The sequence below is a fragment of the Meles meles genome, unplaced genomic scaffold (genome assembly GCF_922984935.1).
Source record: "Meles meles unplaced genomic scaffold, mMelMel3.1 paternal haplotype, whole genome shotgun sequence".
NCBI lineage: Eukaryota > Metazoa > Chordata > Mammalia > Carnivora > Mustelidae > Meles > Meles meles.
Genome location: NW_025721113.1, coordinates 142,834 through 161,127, shown reverse-complemented (window position 1 = coordinate 161,127; position 18,294 = coordinate 142,834). Strand labels below are relative to the sequence as shown.

The 18,294-nt window shown below is 37.7% G+C and overlaps 1 pseudogene; it reads left to right on the top strand.

Annotated features, from left to right (window-relative positions):
- Positions 1-420: 420 nt before the first annotated feature.
- Positions 421-1,358, top strand: LOC123935990 (annotated as a pseudogene).
- Positions 1,359-18,294: the final 16,936 nt, after the last annotated feature.

Here is an 18,294-nt window from a genome sequence, read left to right as displayed (position 1 = left end):
TTCATTTTAATATGTATACTCTCGGACACCTGGGTGGCTCAATGGGTTAAGCTTCTGCATTCGGCTCAAGGTCCTGGGATCGAGCCCCGCATCAGGCTCTCTGCTCAGCGGGGAGCCTGCTTCCCCCTCTGTCTCTGCCTGTCTCTCTGCCTACTTGTGATCTGTCTCTCTGTCAAATAAATAAAAAAAATCTTAAAATACACACACACACACACACACACACACACACACACAAACACGTTTCTAAAAGTACATTAAATCATGGATAAGAAATATAGAAAAAATAGTAAAAACTGATTCAAGTGACCATGGAGGAGTATTTTTGTATTTGCCATTGTTCTTAAACTTTAATAAGAAACTGCTTCATTTCTACGATTTTTTAATAAATCTCTTATATGTCTGTTATCATTACAGAGAGTCATGAAGAGTGGGAATGAGACAGAAACCACAGATTTCATTCTCCTGGGTTTCTTCCCTGAATTTAAATACATCACAGCTATGGTCTCCATCATTCTCCTGATATACACGGCTGCCTTCACTGGCAACACTCTTCTGATCCTCCTCATTTGGTTTATTTCCATCTCCACACCCCCATGTACTTCCTTCTCAGTCAGCTCTCCTTAATGGATTTGACTTTGACCTCTAGCATTGTCCCCAAAATGGCATTCAACTTCTTCTCTGGATGGCAGAGCATATCATTCCTGGCTTGTGGGACTCAAATATTCTTCTCCCTGATGGTGGCCATTGCAGAATGCATCCTTATAACTCTCATGTGCTTTGATCGTTATGTGGCTATATGCGATCCTCTTCGATACCCAGTCATCATCAACCCTAAGGTTTGCTTGCAGATGATTGCCATGTCTTGGGCTGGAGGGGCACTTACTTCCCTGGGACACACTGCTTTTACCTTGCATTTTAACATCTGCAGCCCCAGAGAGATTCCCCACTTCTTCTGAGAAGTCATGGCGGTGCTTAGGATCGTCTGTGAGGATATCTCAGCCTATGAAAAGGCAGTGGTGATAACAAGCATCCTTGTTCTGCTGCTGCCCTTGTCTCTCATCTTGTCTTCCTATGTTCTCATCTTCCTTGCAGTACTCCGAATGAACTCCCCAGAAGGCAGGAACAAAGCTCTGGCCACCTGCTCCTCTCATCTCTGTGTGGTGGGTCTCTATTCTGGTCCAGGCATGTGCATCTACATGAGACCCGGTTCTGCCAAGACTCCAAGGTTGAGTCAGGGTCTCTTTCTGTTTGGAACTGTCCTCACTCTACTCCTAAACTCACTTGCCTACAGTCTTAGGAACAAGGAAGTTCTAAGTGCTCTGAAAAAGTTACTAGGGAGGTGTCAGTCCTTCAGGTAAATGGCAGAAATCTCACTGTCACCCATAGGCAAAATAGAGATACACCAGCAAAGGGACATTTTGTCAGTTGATTCATCATCATCATCATCATTATCCCTTCAAGATCCTGAAAAATTCAACTCACTTTACTGAGTTTATCTGCAGGGGAAAAAAATGTTTATCCTTTCCTTTCTCCATCTTAAAATTTCTTTCTGATTGTCCTACATTATGTGTTGATGCAGGACAAGGAACTGTGTACATCAATTCTCTTTATGATTCATGCTTGATGGTAATGTACACTTTAGTATTTCCAAGTTTCATGTTGATACCATAAAAAAAGATCAGTGTCTGTATCCCTAAAATGAAAAATAAAAAAATTGACAAGCACATAGATACCTCAGAATAATTCCCTGATAAAATTAATTAATGGGCATGATGATAAATCATCAGGAATCAGATAAATTTACAGTATTGCTTTGCTCCATATATCTAACAGGACTATTAATTCCTCTTACTCTTGTAAAAATAGTCTTCACTCTATGTCAGTGCTTCCAAAGAGTGGATTTCTGATCACTGGTGTTAAAATAATTTGCTGACTTCACAAAATATAGCGCTTTTGTTCTCATCTCAGATTAGCAGAATTAGAATCTGTTAAATTGGGCTCAGGGATCTGACCAGGAGACTGATTAGTGATTGTCATGCTTACCAAGGGTTGTAAGTCACAGAAGTAATTACTGACCTAATTTTCTAGACATGCTTGCTAGATAATTTCCCAGTCTTAAAGTTTCCAGATCTCTTTATAATGTATATAATATAATGGGTTAAGGTGGCTAGGAAAAACCAGTATTATTTTTAAGATAGTAAAAATAATAAACTTTATGTTTTGAATAATTCATAACTTAAAAATTTTGAAGACACAGTAATGAGAAAGTAAAAATAAATTTAAAAAGACTCAGATTTGTGATATAAAACAATGAATAATTGAAAATATTTATAACGATAAAATTTAAAGCATGAGGCATTATAGATGTTTCCAAAATGTTGATATTCTTCAAAAAATTGAAAATACACTATATAATAGAGAGACTGTGGACTCTGAGAAACAAACTGAGAGTTTGGAAGAGAGGAGGTTGGGAGGTTGGGTGAGCCCTGTGTTGTGTATTTAGGAGGGCACGTATTGCATGGAGCACTGGGTGTGGTGCATAAACAATGAATCTTGGAAAACTGAAAAGATAAAAGAAAAAAAAATGAACATTAGGAACTTATTACACATGCTTCTTTTTTTCTAAAAATGACTGAAATAGGGGTGCCTGGGTGGCTCAGGTGGATAAGTGTCTACCATTGGCTCAGGTCATGATTCCAGTGTCCTGGGAGCCTGCTAATCCTGCTGCTTGCTCTCTCTCTCTCTCTCTCTCTCTCTCTCTCTATATATATATATATATATATATATATATATATCTGTTAAATAAATAAATAAATAAAATCATTTAAAATGACTGAAATAACATAAAACCAGTTTTCTAGTGAATAGAAACATTCAGAAGGAGCACTAACATTCTAACAACTTCTCCTTTAAATATCTCAGAAGCCATTAATTCATAGTGTATTACAGAGATACAAAGCTAAGTTCTGGAAAACTTAAAATCTTTATGTCAAATTCCAACTGTTTCAATAATATTAAACATGGCACCTTCAGAATTCCTAGAGGAATGGCTGACGGAATCCTTGAAACTGAGTCAAAATGTCACTTCACTGAAGAATAAAAATTATCTCTAAGCTATCTGAAATAAGAGCAGTGTGCCATTTAATGCATACTATCATGCAATGTTACCACTCAGTTGGTGGTGTCATAACACTATGGTACTCCAAAAGGAATCCACAGATAAGACTGTGTTTAGAAGATCACACTAGGAAAGAAAGGAGAAATACTCAGTGAGGGAAGATAGTCTGACTTGAAGAGTTTCTGTTGAACAATATGTGTTCATAAAGCATGTTATTTATGTTTGACTGTTTTAACTCCATATGTATGTGTTAAGTGTATGTTATGTATGTTACATGTGTGTTTTAGCTTCATATGTATTAACTTCATATATAACTCATGGAAGTGAACATTTTAACCCTGTGAAATTCATGGTGAATAGATTTCCAGATGGACTGGGAAGGCACTCACCTTGGAATTTACACTGTGTGTTTGTGACCCACTATTATTAGAGGGGCACCATTAAATACTGACTTAATCTTTTTTTATATATATATATTTCCTTTCAGCATAACAGTATTCTTTGTTTTTGCAACACACCCAGTGCTCCATGCAATACATGCCCTCCCTAATACCCATCACTTTGTTCCCCCAACCTCCCACCCCCAACCCCTTCAAGACCCTCAGGTTGTTTTTCAGAGTCCATAGTCTCTCATGGTTCACCTCCCCTTCCAATTTCCCTCAACTCCCTTCTCCTCTCCATCTCCCCATGTCCTCCATGTTATTTGTTATGCTCCACAAATAAGTGAAACCATATGATAATTGACTCTCTCTGCTTGACTTATTTCACTCAGCATAATCTCTTCCAGTTATATTTTAAAGGAAATAATTAAGTACATGATCATTCAGAAGAACAATGATCAATCCTAATTAAACCATGATTCTTTCATTTATTTCCATTTTCATAGTCATGATTTTAAATTGCGTTCTTCTAGTTTAACAGCTCTCCAGCATGCATATATTTTGTTGTAGAATGACCAAAAATGTCTTCTATATATAAATAAAATATGTATTTATTTATTTAAATTCAAATAGCTAAGTAATAGTAGGTACATCATTAGTATTTTTTTAATTTTTATTTATTTTTAAATTTATTTTTATTGTTCCAGAATTCATTGTTTATGTACCACACCCAGTGCTCCATGCAATACATGCCCTCCATAATACCCACAACCAGGCTTACCCAACCTACAAACCCCCAACCCTCCAAAACCCTCAAATTGTTTTTCAGAGTCCACAATCTCTCATGGTTTTCCTTCCCCTCCAATTTCCCAAAACTCCTTTCTACTCTCCATCTCCCCATTTCCTCCATGTTATTTCTTATGCTCCACAAATAAGTGAAACCCAATGATAATTGACTCTCTCTGCTTGACTTATTTCACTCAGCATAATCTCTTCCAGTCCCATCCATGCTGATACAAAAGCTGGGTATTCATCCTTTCTGATGTAGTCATAATACTCCATAGTATATATCAACCAAATCTTCCTTATCCATTCATCTGTTGAAGGGCATCTTTGCTCTTTCCATAGTTTGGCAACTGTGGATATTGCTGCTATGAACATAGGAGAACAGATGACCCTTCTTTTCATTACATCAGTATTTTGGGGGGTAAATACCCAGTGGTGCAATTGCAGGCTCATAGAGAAACTCTACTTTTAATTTAAGAAATCTCTACACTGTGTTCCAAAGTGGCTGCACCAACTTGCATTCCCACCAACAGTGTAAGAGGGTTCTTCTTTCTCCACATCCTCTCCAATACATGTATTATACTGTCTTGTTAATTTTAGCCATCCTAACTTGTATAAGGTGGTATCTCATTGTGGTTTTGATTTGAAACTCCCTGATGGCTAGTGATGATGAACGTTTTTTCACGTGTCTATTAGCCACTTGTATATCTCGTTTGGAGAAGTGTCTGTTCATGTGTACTGTCCATTTATTGACATAATTATCTGTTTTGTGTGTGTTGAGTTTGAGAAGTTCTTTGTAGATCCTGGGTATCAGCACTTTGTCTGTATTGTCATTTGTAAATATCTTCTCCCATTTTGTGAGTTGCCTGTTTGTTTTGTTGACTGTTTACTTTGCTGTGCAGAAGATTCTGATCTTGATTAAGTAAAAAAATTCATTTTCACTTTTGTTTCCTTTTGCCTTTGGAGACATATCTTGAAAGAAGTTGCTGTGGCCAGTGTCAAAGAGGTTACTGCTTATGTTCTCCTCTAGGATTCTGATGGATTCCTGCTTCACGTTGCTGATAATAATTTCTGATGAGTGTTTCTATTTCCTTGGTGTTAGTTGTGATCTCTCCCTTTTCATTCATAATTTTATTAATTCGAGCCTTCTCTCTTTTCTTTTGGATTAGTTTGGCCAATGGCTTATCACTCTTATCGATACTTTCAAAAAAGGAGCTTCTAATTTCATTGAGGCTTTCTAGTGTATCTCTAGTTTCTATCTCATTGATCTCTGCTCTAATCTTGATTATTTCCCTTTTTGTGTGTGGAGTTGGCTTAATTTGTTATTGATTCTCCAGTTCATTAAGGTGTAAATACAGCTGTTGTATTCTGGATTTTTCAATTTTTTTTTTTTTTTGAGGGAGGCTTGAAGGCTATATATTTCCCCCTTAGGACCAAATTATTGTATCCCATAGGTTCTGGACCAAAGGCTCCTAATTCTCATTGGTTTCCATGAATTGTGTAAGTTCTTCAATTGATCCAAGCATTCTTAATCAAGGTGGTTTTTAGCTTCAGGTGTTTGAATTCGTTCCAAACTTTTTCTTGTGGTTGAGCTCCTGTTTCAAAGCATTGTGATCTGAAAATATGCAGGGAATATTTTCAATCTTTTGGTATCTTGAGCCCTGATTTGTGACCCAATATGTGGTCTATTCTGGATAAGGTTCCATGTGCATTCAAAAAGAATGAGTATTCTGTTGTTTTAGGTAGAATGTTCTGTATATATTTATGAGGTCCATCTGGTGCAATGTGTCATTCAATGCTCTTGTTTCTTTTTTGATTTTCTGCTTGGATGATCTGTCTATTACTGAGAGAGGTGTGTTAAGATCCCCTACTATTAATGTATTCATATCAAAATGACTTTTTATCTTGATTAACAGTTGTCTTATGAAGCTGGCTGCTCCCATAGTGTGGCATAAATATTTACAACTGTTAGATATTTTTGGTGGATAAACCCTTTAAGAATGATGCAGTGTTCTTCTGTGTCTCTGACTATGGTCTTTAGTTTAAAGTCTAATTTATCCAATATTAGAATTGTTACCCCAGCCTTCTGTTGAGGCCCAATGGCATGAAAGATGCTTCTTCATCCCTTCACTTTCAGTCTGGATATATCCTTAGGATGTACCCTTATGAATGTGTCCTGTCATTTTATCCGATCTGCAACCCTGTGTCATTTTATGGGTGTACTTAGGCCATTTACATTGAGTGTGATTATTGAGAGATACATTTTTATTGACATCGTGTTACCTTTGAAGTCTTTTTTTCTATAGATTGTCTCCATATATTACTTTTCAGTGATATTCTTGTGTTTTTTCCTCTTTTATAGAACCCTCATTAATATTTCCTGCAGTGTCAGCTTGGTGGTCACATACTCTTTTAAACCTTACTGGTCTTGGAGGCCCTTTATCTCTCTATCCATTTTGAATGTCATATTGCTGGATAAGGTATTATTGGCTGCATTTTCTTCACATTTAGTGCCCTGAATATGTCTTGCTTGCCCTTTCTGGTTTGCCAGCTTTGTGTGCACAGGTCTGACTTTATTCTTATGGGCCTTTCTCTGTATGTAAGGAATTTCTTCTCCCTAGTCACTTTCAAGAGCTCCTCTCCAAATTTATGATTCATCATTTTCACAATCAGTAGTCTCAAGGTCTTTCTAGATTATCTGATCTTGGGGGTAGACCTTTCAGTCTTTAAGACATGAATGCTGGTTCCATTCTACAGATTGTGAAATTTTCATGGAGAATTTTTTCAAATATATCCTGTAGTTTCCTTTTTTCTCCGCCCCCCCCCAAGGGATTCCAATAATTCTGACATTAGAATATTTGAACAGGGAGGCACTTGTCAAGAAAATAAACCACAGGAGTAATTTGGGCTCTTTTTATCCAGTAACACTGTCTGTGGGAGGGAGAGTGCAGCAACTCTCTGTTGTGACTTCAAAATAATTTGTTGTTTTCGAGATCCTTAATCTGTTCTTTGTCAGTTTCTAACAAGGATTTGACAGCACAAGTTCTCCGTTTAATCCAGCATCTCATTATTTAATCTATTTTTTCAGTTCATTTTTTTAATTTATTTTCAGCATAACAGTGTTCATTGTTTTTGTACCACACCCAGTTCTCCATGCAGTACGTGCCCTCCCTATTACCTAACACCTGGTTACTCAACCCCACACCCCCACACCCCTTCAAAACCCTCTGGTAGCTTTTCAAAGTCCATAGTCTCTCATGGTTCATCTCCTCTTCCAGTTTCCCTCAACTCACGCTCCTCTACATCTCCCCATGTCCTCCGTGTTCTTTGTTATGCTCCACAAATCAGTGAGACCACATGATACTTGACTCTCTCTGCTTGACTTATTTCGCTCAGCATAATCTCTTCCAGTCCCGTCCATGAGGCTACAAAAGTTGGGTATTCATCCTTTCTGATGGAGGCATAATACTCCATAGTGTAAATGTACCACACCGTGGCCATTGCTGCAATAAACATTGGGGTACAGATGGCTCTTCTTTTCACTACATCTGTATCTTTGGGGTAAAAACCCAGCAGTGCAATTGCAGGGTCATAGGGAAGCTCTATTTTTAATTTCTTCAGGAATCTCCACATTGTTTTCCAGAGTGGCTACACCAACTTGCATTCCCTCTAACAGTGTAAGAGGGTTCCCCTTTCTCCACAACCTCTCCAACACACGTTGTTTCCTGTCTTGCTAATTTTGGCCATTTTAACTGGTGTAAGGAGATATATCAATGAGGTTTTAATTAGAATCTCCCTGATGGCTAGTGATGATGAATATTTTTTCATGTGTCTGATAGCCATTTGTATGTCTTCATTGGAGAAGTGTCTGTTCATATCTTCTGCCCATTTTTTGATATGATTATCTGTTTTGTGTGTGTTGAGTTTGAGAAGTTCTTTATAGATCCTGGATATCAACCTTTGTCTGTACTGTCATTTGCAAATACCTTCTCCCATTCCGTGGGTTGCCTTTTTGTTTTGTTGACTGTTTCTCTTGCTATGCAGAAGCTTTTGATCTTGATGAAATCCCAAAAGTTCATTTTCGCTTTTGTTTCCTTTGTCTTTGGAGACATATCTTGAGAGAAGTTGCTGTGGCTGATATCGAAGAGGTTACTGCCTATGTTCTGCTCTAGTATTCTGATGGATTCCTGCCTCACATTGATGTCTTTTATCCATTTTGAGTTTATCTTTGTGTACAGTGTAAGAGAATGTTCGAGTTTCATTCTTCTACATATCGCTGTCCAGTTTTCCCAGAACCATTTATTGAAGAGACTGTCTTTTTTCCACTGTATATTTTTTCCTGTTTTGTCGAAGATTATTTGACCATAGAGCTGAGGGTCCATATCTGGGCTCTCCACTCTGTTCCACTGGTCAATGTGTCTGTTTTTATGCCAGTACCACGCTGTCTTGGTGATCACAGCTTTGTAGTAAAGCTTGAAATTGGGTAACATGATGCTGCCAGTTTTGTTTTTGTTTTTCAACATTTCCTTAGCAATTTGGGGTCTCTTCTGATTCCATACAAATTTTAAGATTATTTGCTCCAGCTCTTTGAAAAATACCGGTGGAATTTTGATCGAAATGGCATTAAAAGTATAGATTTCTCTAGGCAGTACAGACATTTTAACAATCTTTAATTTTCCAATCCAAGAGCATGGAATGGTCTTCCATCTTTTTGTGTCTTCTTCAATTTCTTTCATGAGTGTTCTGTAGTTCCACACGTATGGGTCCTTTACCTCTTTGGTTAGGTTTATTCCCAGGTATCTTATGTTTCTTGGTGCTATAGTAAATGGAATCGATTCTCTAATTTAACTTTCTGTATTTTCATTGCTCGTGTATAAGAAAGCCACTGATTTCTGTATATTGACTTTGTATCCTGCCACATTACTGAATTGCTGTATGACTTCTAAAAATTTGGGGGTGGAGTCTTTGGGCTTTTCCAGATAAAGAATTATGTCATGTGCAAAGAGAGAGAGTTTGACTTCCTCCTTGCCAATTTAGAAACCCTTTATTTCTCTTTGTTGTCTGATAGTCGTTGCTAGGACTTCTAATACTAAGTTGAACAGGAGTGGTGAGAGTGGGCATTCTTGTCGTGTTCCTGATCTCAACGGGAAGGCTGAAAGCTTTTTCCCATTGAGGATGATATTTGCTGTGGGTCTTTCATACATAGATTTTATGAAGTTCAGGAATGTTCCCTCTATCCCTATACTTTGAAGCATTTTAAACAGGAACGGATGCTGGATTTTGTCAAATGCTTTTTCTGCATGAATTGAGAGGACCATGTGGTTCTTCTCTCTTCTCTTATTGATTTGTTCTATCACATTGATTGATTTGCAAATGTTGAACCAACCTTGCAACCCAGGGATGAATCCCACCTAGTCATGGTGGATAATCTTTTTAATGTGCTGCTGGATCCTGTTTGCTAGGATCTTGTTGAGAATCTTAACATCTATATTCAACAGTGATATTGGTATGAAATACTTCTTTTTGGTAAGGTCTTTGCCTGGTTTGGGGATCAGGGTAATGCTGGCTTCCTAAAAAGAATCTGGAAGTTTTCCTTCTGCTTCAATTTTTTGGAACAGCTTCAGGATAATTGGTGTTATTTATTTTTGAAAGTTTGGTAGAATTCCCCAGGGAATCCATCAGGTCCTGGGCTCTTGTTTTTGGGGAGGATTTTGATCACTGCTTCAATCTCGTTACTAGATATCGGTCTATTCAGGTTGTCAATTTCTTCCTGGTTCAATTTTGGGAGTTTGCAGTTTTCCAGGAATGCATCCATTTCATCTAGGTTGCTTAGCTTATTAGCATATAACTGTTGGTAATAATTTCTGATGATTGTTTCTATTTCCTTGGTGTTCGTTGTGATCTCTCCCTTTTCATCCATCATTTTATTAATTTGGGCTTTCTCTCTTTTCTTTTGGATTAGTGTGGCCAATGGTTTATCAATCTTATTGATTCTTTCAAGAAACCAGCTTCTAGTTTCATTGATACATTCTACTGTATCTCTGATTTCTACCTCATTGATCTCTGCTCTAATCTTGATTATTTCCCTTCTTGTGTGTGGAGTTGTTTTGATTTGTTGTTGATTCTCCAGTTCTTGAAGGTGTAGAGACAGCTGGTGTATTCTGGATTTTTCAATGTTTTTGAGGGAGGCTTGGATGGCTATGTATTCCCCCCTCAGAACCGCCTTTGCTGTATCCCACTTGTTTTGGACCGAAGTGTCTTCATTCTTATTGTTTTCCATGAGTTATTTAAGTTCTGCTTTGATCTCCTGGTTAATCCAAGCATTCTTCAGCATGGTGGTCTTTAGCTTCCAGGTGTTTGAGTTCCTTCTGAACTTTTCCTTGTGATTGAGTTCCAGTTTCAAAGCATTGTGATCTGAGAATATGCAGGGAATAATGTCAGTCTTTGGTATTGGTTGAGTCCTGCTTTTTTACCCAGTATGTGGTCTATTCTGGAGAAGGTTCCATGTGCACTTGAGAAGAATGAGTATTCTGTTGCTTTAGAGTGGAATGTTCTGTATATGTCTATGAGGTCCATCTGGTCCAATATTTCATTCAATGCTCTTATTTCTTTATTAATTTTCTGCTACGATGATCTGTCTATTTCTGAGAGAGGCATATTAAGATCTCCTCCTATTATTGTATTCTTATCAATATGACTCTTTATCTTGACTAATAGTTTTCTTATGTAATTGGCTGCTCCCATATGTGGGGCATAGATAGTTACAACTGTTAGATCATCTTGGTGGACAGTCCCTTTAAGAATGATGTAGCGTCCTTCTGTATCTCTGACTACAGTCTTTAGTTTAAAATCTAATTTATCTGATATGAGAATTGCTACCCCGGCCTTCTTTTGAGGCCATTGGCATGAAAAATGCTTCTCCATCCCTTCACTTTCAGTCTGGGTGTATCCTTAGGTTCAAAATGGGTCTCTTGTAGACAACATATGGATGGTTCCTGTCTTTTTATACAATCTGCAACCCTGTGTCATTTTATGGGTGCATTTAGGCCCTTCACATTGAGAGTGATTATTGAGAGATACGTTTTGATTGACATCATGTTACCTTTGAAGTCTTTCTGTCTGTAGATTGTTTCTATATTTCTATTCAATGATATTCTTATTTTTTTTCTCTTTTATAGGACCCCCCCTTAATATGTCCTGCAGTGTCAGCTTGGTGGTTGTATAGTCTTTTAAGCCTTGCCAGTCTTGGAAACTCTTTATCTCTCCATCTATTTTGAATGTCAGTCTTGCTGGATAAAGTATTCTTGGCTACATGTTCTTCTCATTTAGCACTCTGAATATATTTTTCCAGCCCTTCCTGGCTTGCCAGGTGTCTGTGGAGAGGTCTGACTCTATTCTAATGGGCTTTCCTCTGTATGTAAGGAGCTTCTTTGTCCTAGCTGCTTTTAAGAGGGTCTGTCTTGAAACATAATTCCCCGTTTTAACTATAAGGTGTCGCAAGGACTTTTGAGAATCTAAAATCTTGGGGGGAAATCTCTCTGCCTCTAATACACGAATGTTGTTTCCATTTGTGAGTTTGGGAAAATTTTCATAGACAACTTGTTCCACTATATCTTCTAGACTTCTTTCTTTTTCCTCCCCTTTGGGGATTCTAATAATTCTGACATTGGAACGTTTCATGGCATCATTTATTTCCCTGATTCTGTGTTTGTGGCTTCTGAGCTGTTTGTTCCAGACTTCCTCCTGATCCTTTCTCTCTATCTGTTAGTCCTCCAGATCACTAATTCTATCTTCTGTCTAAGTTACCCTAGCTTTTAGAGAATTTAGATGAGATTGGAACTCATTGAGAGCATTTTGAATATCATCCCTGGTGGCTTTCATTTCTGCCCTAACATTGTGTACATCATCCCTGGTGGCTTTCAGCTCTGCCCTAATCAATTCCATTTGGTCATCCATGGCTTGCTCCAACTCAGCTATTGCCTGGATAATTAATAGCCTGAATTCATTTTCTGACATATTGTCTATTTCGATAGCCATTATCTCTGTTGCAGAAGGTCCATCCTCTGTATTTTTCTTCTGTTGGGTATTCCTCCTCCTAGTCATTTTGGAAAGAGATGACTGAACAGATGCAGCTGGATTTATCGATTGTGGTGCAGTCAAGGTGTACCCTGGAATGATTTGGTGCAATCAGGTTTCCCCACCCAAATGAGAGAAAAAAGAAAAGAAAAAGAAATAGAGAAGAAGAAAGAAAAAAAAAAGGAAAAGAATAAAGAAAAAAAAAAGAGAGAGAGAGGGAGATAGGAAAAAAAAAGGAAGATAAAAGAGAAGGCTCAGCCCAAATGGGCCACAAGGTAAGATTTATGAAGTATACAAACAAAAACAGACAAACAAAAAGACTGATAAAAGTATATGACAAGAGATAAAAATGTGTGTGTATATATATATATATATATATATATATATATATATATATGCAAAAAAAGGGAAGAACCTCATCAGAAAGAACCCCAAGTGTAAGATTTATATACTATCAGGACAAACACAAATTCACAGAAACACTGGTGGAAGGAAAAATTGGGAGAGTGGTTATAAATTCTCAGTGTGGGTGAGGAAGTTTATTTTGATTTTTCCTGTATGTATATTGATGTTTTTGTTAAGGGACTCAACTTTCCTTAGTTACAGGGGGATTAGAATCTGGTTTGTCTATAAGGGTAGCATTGTTTGGGGAAAGGGGATTACCTTGAAGTTTAACTCTGTATGTATATTTGAAAATACAATTTAAAAAAGAATAAACTAGACTAAACTAAGTTAAAATTTAAAAAAATTAAAAAAATAGAAAAGAAAAAGAAAAACACGGGTGTATGTATCAGAAAGTTCAGGTTAGAAGGTTATTAAGGAATTTGATGTACTGGACATCTCAGTGTGATGGTAAATATGTTTAAAAATTATCTGTATGTATTAAAAAAAAAAGAACCAGAATATTGGTAAAGAGTTAAAAATAAAAGTTGTACTTATGAAGTAGTAGTGGTTATTCACTTGTAGTCTTCTTTTTTTTTAATTTTTTCTTCTCTCCTGGTTGGTTTTCTGGGGGAGGGGTCTTCCACGTGGGTTTTCAGACAATGATGTTCCCTGAGTTAGGTCCTCAGGCTCCCCTCAAGAGGGTGGGCTCTGAGGAAACTGTTTTTTTCTGGCTTTTGTTCTCTGGGGTTTTTATGTTCTTTCATCTGCTTTTTTTCTTGCCTTGACAGCTTTTGATGGTTTGGGTGGTTTAGAGGAGAACAAACTGCACCCCGACCTCCCTCTCAGAGAGAAGCCTCAGAATGCTCTGCAGAGCTGTGGCAGAGTTGGTTCTGAGTCCCGGTCCCTGGGGATGCAGGAGCTCCTCGTTGTACCCAATACCAGGGCAGCGGTGGCTCTCTGGGCAGCTCCAGACCTCCAGAGAGGTTCCAAGCAGAGATCGCACACTGAGATTTTCCCGCTGTCCCAGACTGGGAATGTCTGGTTTTTCCAGATGCCAGAGCTCCAAGCTAGCACCTATGATCACCTCTCCCAGGGGAGGGTGTGGGACATGTGTGTTTCAGGATTGCTGTCTGGCCAGGCTCCCAGCCCAGCACGGGAGCCTGACCCCACTCATTCTTGGGCGCCCTGGTGGCTCCGGCGTGCTGGCGGCTCAGGCACCTAGACCTGATTTCTCTGCACCACTCTCTCTGGCTCAGCGCCAGGTAACGCTGTCCTGGGTCCGGGGACTTAGGTCCCTGTCCCTAACCTCCCCAACTCCCACTATTTCCTCCCAAGATCCTTTGCTCTTTTTTTTTTTTTTTTGAGTGTTTTCAACCAGACTCCAAGTTACTGCTGGTCCCCAGACGCAGGGTATACTCTAGTATTGTGGTATTACTTTCCAATCGGTCACCTCTGGTGCCTCCCTCCCCTTTTTGTTTATCTTCTGTTATCAGTCCAATGTTCCCACTCTGCTTTACCTGCCACTGGCGTCTTCTGCTCCTGTAGAGATCCAGACATGTGTAATTCTGATCTCAGGCTGATTTCATGGGTGATCGGAGTTCTTTGGTAGGTAATCAGCTCACTTTAGGGTACAGGTTGAAATGGCACCTCCTCCTACTTCTCTACCATCTTGACTCCCTTCTCATTATTTAATCTTGGTGGGTAACAATGCAAAGATTAGCCTCAATGAGAAGTCAAACTTGTGATTTTCACAGCGGCCAAGCCAGGCATCCAAATTCTACCAAGGTTAGAGCTGCAATGAACACCACAAAAGAACCCTAAGTATTTCAGGCAGACTGAGCACAAATTACAGTGTTGGTAGTGATACTCATTGAAAATTAATACTAATGTGAGAACTTTTTGATTTTCTATTTTGATCTCATTGAGTCTGATACTACATTTATAATCCATGGAGAACAGAAATTGTCTCCCCCTATACTTTTTCCCTGTATATATTTTCCATAAAGAATTTTTACATTCTAATATAATTCTCCGCTGCCCTTACAATAGTTATTCCTTTGATCTGACTTTCATAGAATTAGAATGCTCCCATTTCTTTGCAGAGAGTAAAAATTCCTGAAATGCAAGAAATAGAAAACTCTCTGTCTAGTGGGAATCAAATCTGTGCTTCCCCAGGTTTAAAAACATTTAAAGGAATCAGTATACTTTTGTAAAGACAGAATCCCATACATGTAAATGTTATGCATAAAAGTGTTTTTATTTTTTATTTATTTTTAACGTCTTAATTTAATTTTTTTTCAGTGTTCCAAGATTCGTTGTTTGTGCACCACAGCCATTGCTCCATGCAATAAATGCCTTCCTTAATACCCACCACCAGGTTAACATATCCCCACACACCTCCCCCTGCAAAATCCTCAGTTTGTTTCTCAGAGTCCAACATCTTATTAAAAAGAAAAACTGCTTATTGTTTTACAATAATAAATGAAAACTTTTAAGCTTCTCCAGTCAAACATGGTAAACAAATTTTTGTTGATCTTTTTTTGTTAGACAGTGAGTGCAAAACAACCTACGTGAGTATAAAATCTTGGAAGACCATCTAAATAATGTACAAGTAAATAAATTAATCTCACATATAAGTATCTTTTTACACACACACACACATACACACACACACACACACACAGAGTTCCATACACGGATTCCAAATAATTTCAATTAAAAAACCAATGCCTTTGGGATCCTGGGTGGCTCAGTGGGTTAAAGCCTCTGCCTTCGGGTCAGGTCATGATGCCAGGGTCCTGGGATCGATCATTGGCCTCTGCGCCCTGGGGAGCCTGGGCTCTCCGCATTGGTCTCTCTGCTCTGCAGGCAGCCTGCTTCCTCTCTCTTTCTGCCTGCCTCTCTGCCTAGTTGTGATTTCTCTCTGTCAAATAAATAAAATATAAAATAAATATATAATTATATAATATTATATCAGATAATATATAAAAAATATAAAATGTAAAAAATTATTTTAAATGCCTTAAACACATTTATACATACCTTTCTGTCCTCTAAAGAAAATAATCCATTCACTTATATGAAACATTCCCACAAACCAAACACATTCAATGAGATTGATCCTGATTTCTTCTGATTTCTGTCATTCTATCCCATATCCTTCTTTGCTCTCCTTAGTAATTGCTTTCCAGCATATCTTCTCCATTTCTTTCATCAACATTTCCATTGCTCTGGAAGAGTTTTTGATTCTTATTTTTTTAATATTTTATTTAATTGACAGAGAGATCACAAGAAGGCAGAGAGGTGGGCAGAGAGAGAGGAAGGAAAGCAGGCTCCCTGCTGAGCAGAGAGCCCGATGTGGGACTCGATCCCAGGACCCTGGGATCATGACCTGAGCTGAAGGCACAGGCTTTAATCCACTGAGCCACCGAGGTGCCCGATCTTATTTTTTTAAATGAGAATATGATCTATAGTTACTGTCTTTGTGAGATGAAGGATGACCATACCTTCTGTTCTCTAGATTTAGTTAATTACTCACAGATATATTCTGCTGTGATACCTTTGGACAAGAGCCATCCTTGCCTCCTTTTCACACAGTACCCTTGACCTGGAATTTCACTTACATTCACCAACATTCTACACAAATGATTATTTAATGCCAAACCCATGTTTAGAAATTTTATTCCCAATTCTCAATAAGGTTTTCTTCTTGGTATTCTCTTTATTTGCCTAAATAAGCAAAGATCTTTAATCTCTTTTTGTGGATTGGAAGTTATTTTTGGTATTAATTATACAGGTATTTAATTTCAGCAAAAGGTAAAAATAACTAGTTACATCATCTTGCCTGTGCAAGAGATTGTAGTTTGAGAGTAAGATACACTTGACCAATATTCAATAGGTTCCAACTATCTGTTTTTGACCCTAAGCTCACTTAATTTCTTGAATATACACTTCTGCATCTATAGTGTAAAGCAAAAACTATCTGTTACTTCTATTTTAGGAGTTGTCATTGATGCTCCAACTAGATAATGTTTGTAAACTGTCAGGTTATATATACTTTTAAATACACACACACACACACACACACACACACACAAATTCAAATATATATATATATACACACACATATATAATATTATATTATATATATTATATGTATTATATAAATACTATACATAGAGAGATATATCTCTATCTATCATCTATCTATATATATCTATATCGACTAAACCTCATTGGATAATTGCTTATTTCTCCCAAGTACATCTCTATCAATCACTCCTTGAACTATGCATGTCCTTCTTGTCATGCCAACTATACTGTACAATTAAAATGAGTGTTTACACTATCACTCAGTGAGTGAGTTTGACTATACTTTAATAGACCAACAAAATAAATCACAAACAAAAAACTTTACCTGGGCACATATCTGAATCCATACTACTTTACTGCCTCTTGGAGGAGAGTCATGATACAATATGTCTTTGCTTGTTCCTGGAAGTATCATATCTGATCTAGCAATCCAGAATTCCAATGATATTCATGTCCCATCCATGTGGCTCACTGAGCAATAACATTGGAATTTTTGTTCTTCATCTGGTCACTCCATCCAGTTTGGAATCTAAAAAAGAAGAGAGAGTTTCTGCCAAAAAATCTGCACTTCAAGGATCAGAATTAAGGTACAGCATGTTAGATTTCATTTACAATATCAACCAACTCATATGACAGTTAAAAAACACAACATTGACATGTGATGTCAGAATAGTGTAAGACGGTATCTCATACACCTGTCTGACATCACATTTCAATTATTATTATTATTATTATGTGGTTTCATATGTGGAATATAAAAACACTGGATAGGATCATAGGGTAAGGCAGAGAAAATTAAATAAGAAGTCATCAAAGAGGGAGAAAAACCGTGAGAGACCCTTAACTATAGTCAACAAACTGAGGGTTGCTAGAGGGGATGATGATGGGGGATGGACATTAAGGAGGGTGCATGATGTGATCATCCTTAGTTGTTAAATACAACTGCTAAATTATTGAACACTACATCTGAAACTAAGGATGCACTATATGTTGACTATTTGAATTTAAGTTAAAATATTCTGTTTTTAATGTTGCTTATTCTTTTTTTTAATATTTTATTTACTTGACAGAGAGAAATCACAACTAGGCAGAGAGGCAGGCAGAGAGAGAGGAGGAAGCAGGATCCCTGCAGAGCACAGAGCCCGATGCGGGGCTCAATCCCAGGACCCTGGGATCATGACCTGAGATGAAGGCAGAGGCTTTAACCCACTGAGCCACCCAGGCGCCCAAGTTAAAATATTCTTTAAAAAGAAATGTGGTATCAGAATACCAAAATAGTGGTAAACTTAGAACAAAATTGAAAAAAAAAAAAACAAGGTTACCAGCTGAAATGTGAAAGTATTTAATTAATTAGGTTTGGCACTGAATTATTTTAATATTGTAGAATATTTCACAAGAGGAGATCTTAGGTTCTAGACCAGTTGTTCTTAAATGTTTTAGCTAAGGAACAATGGATAG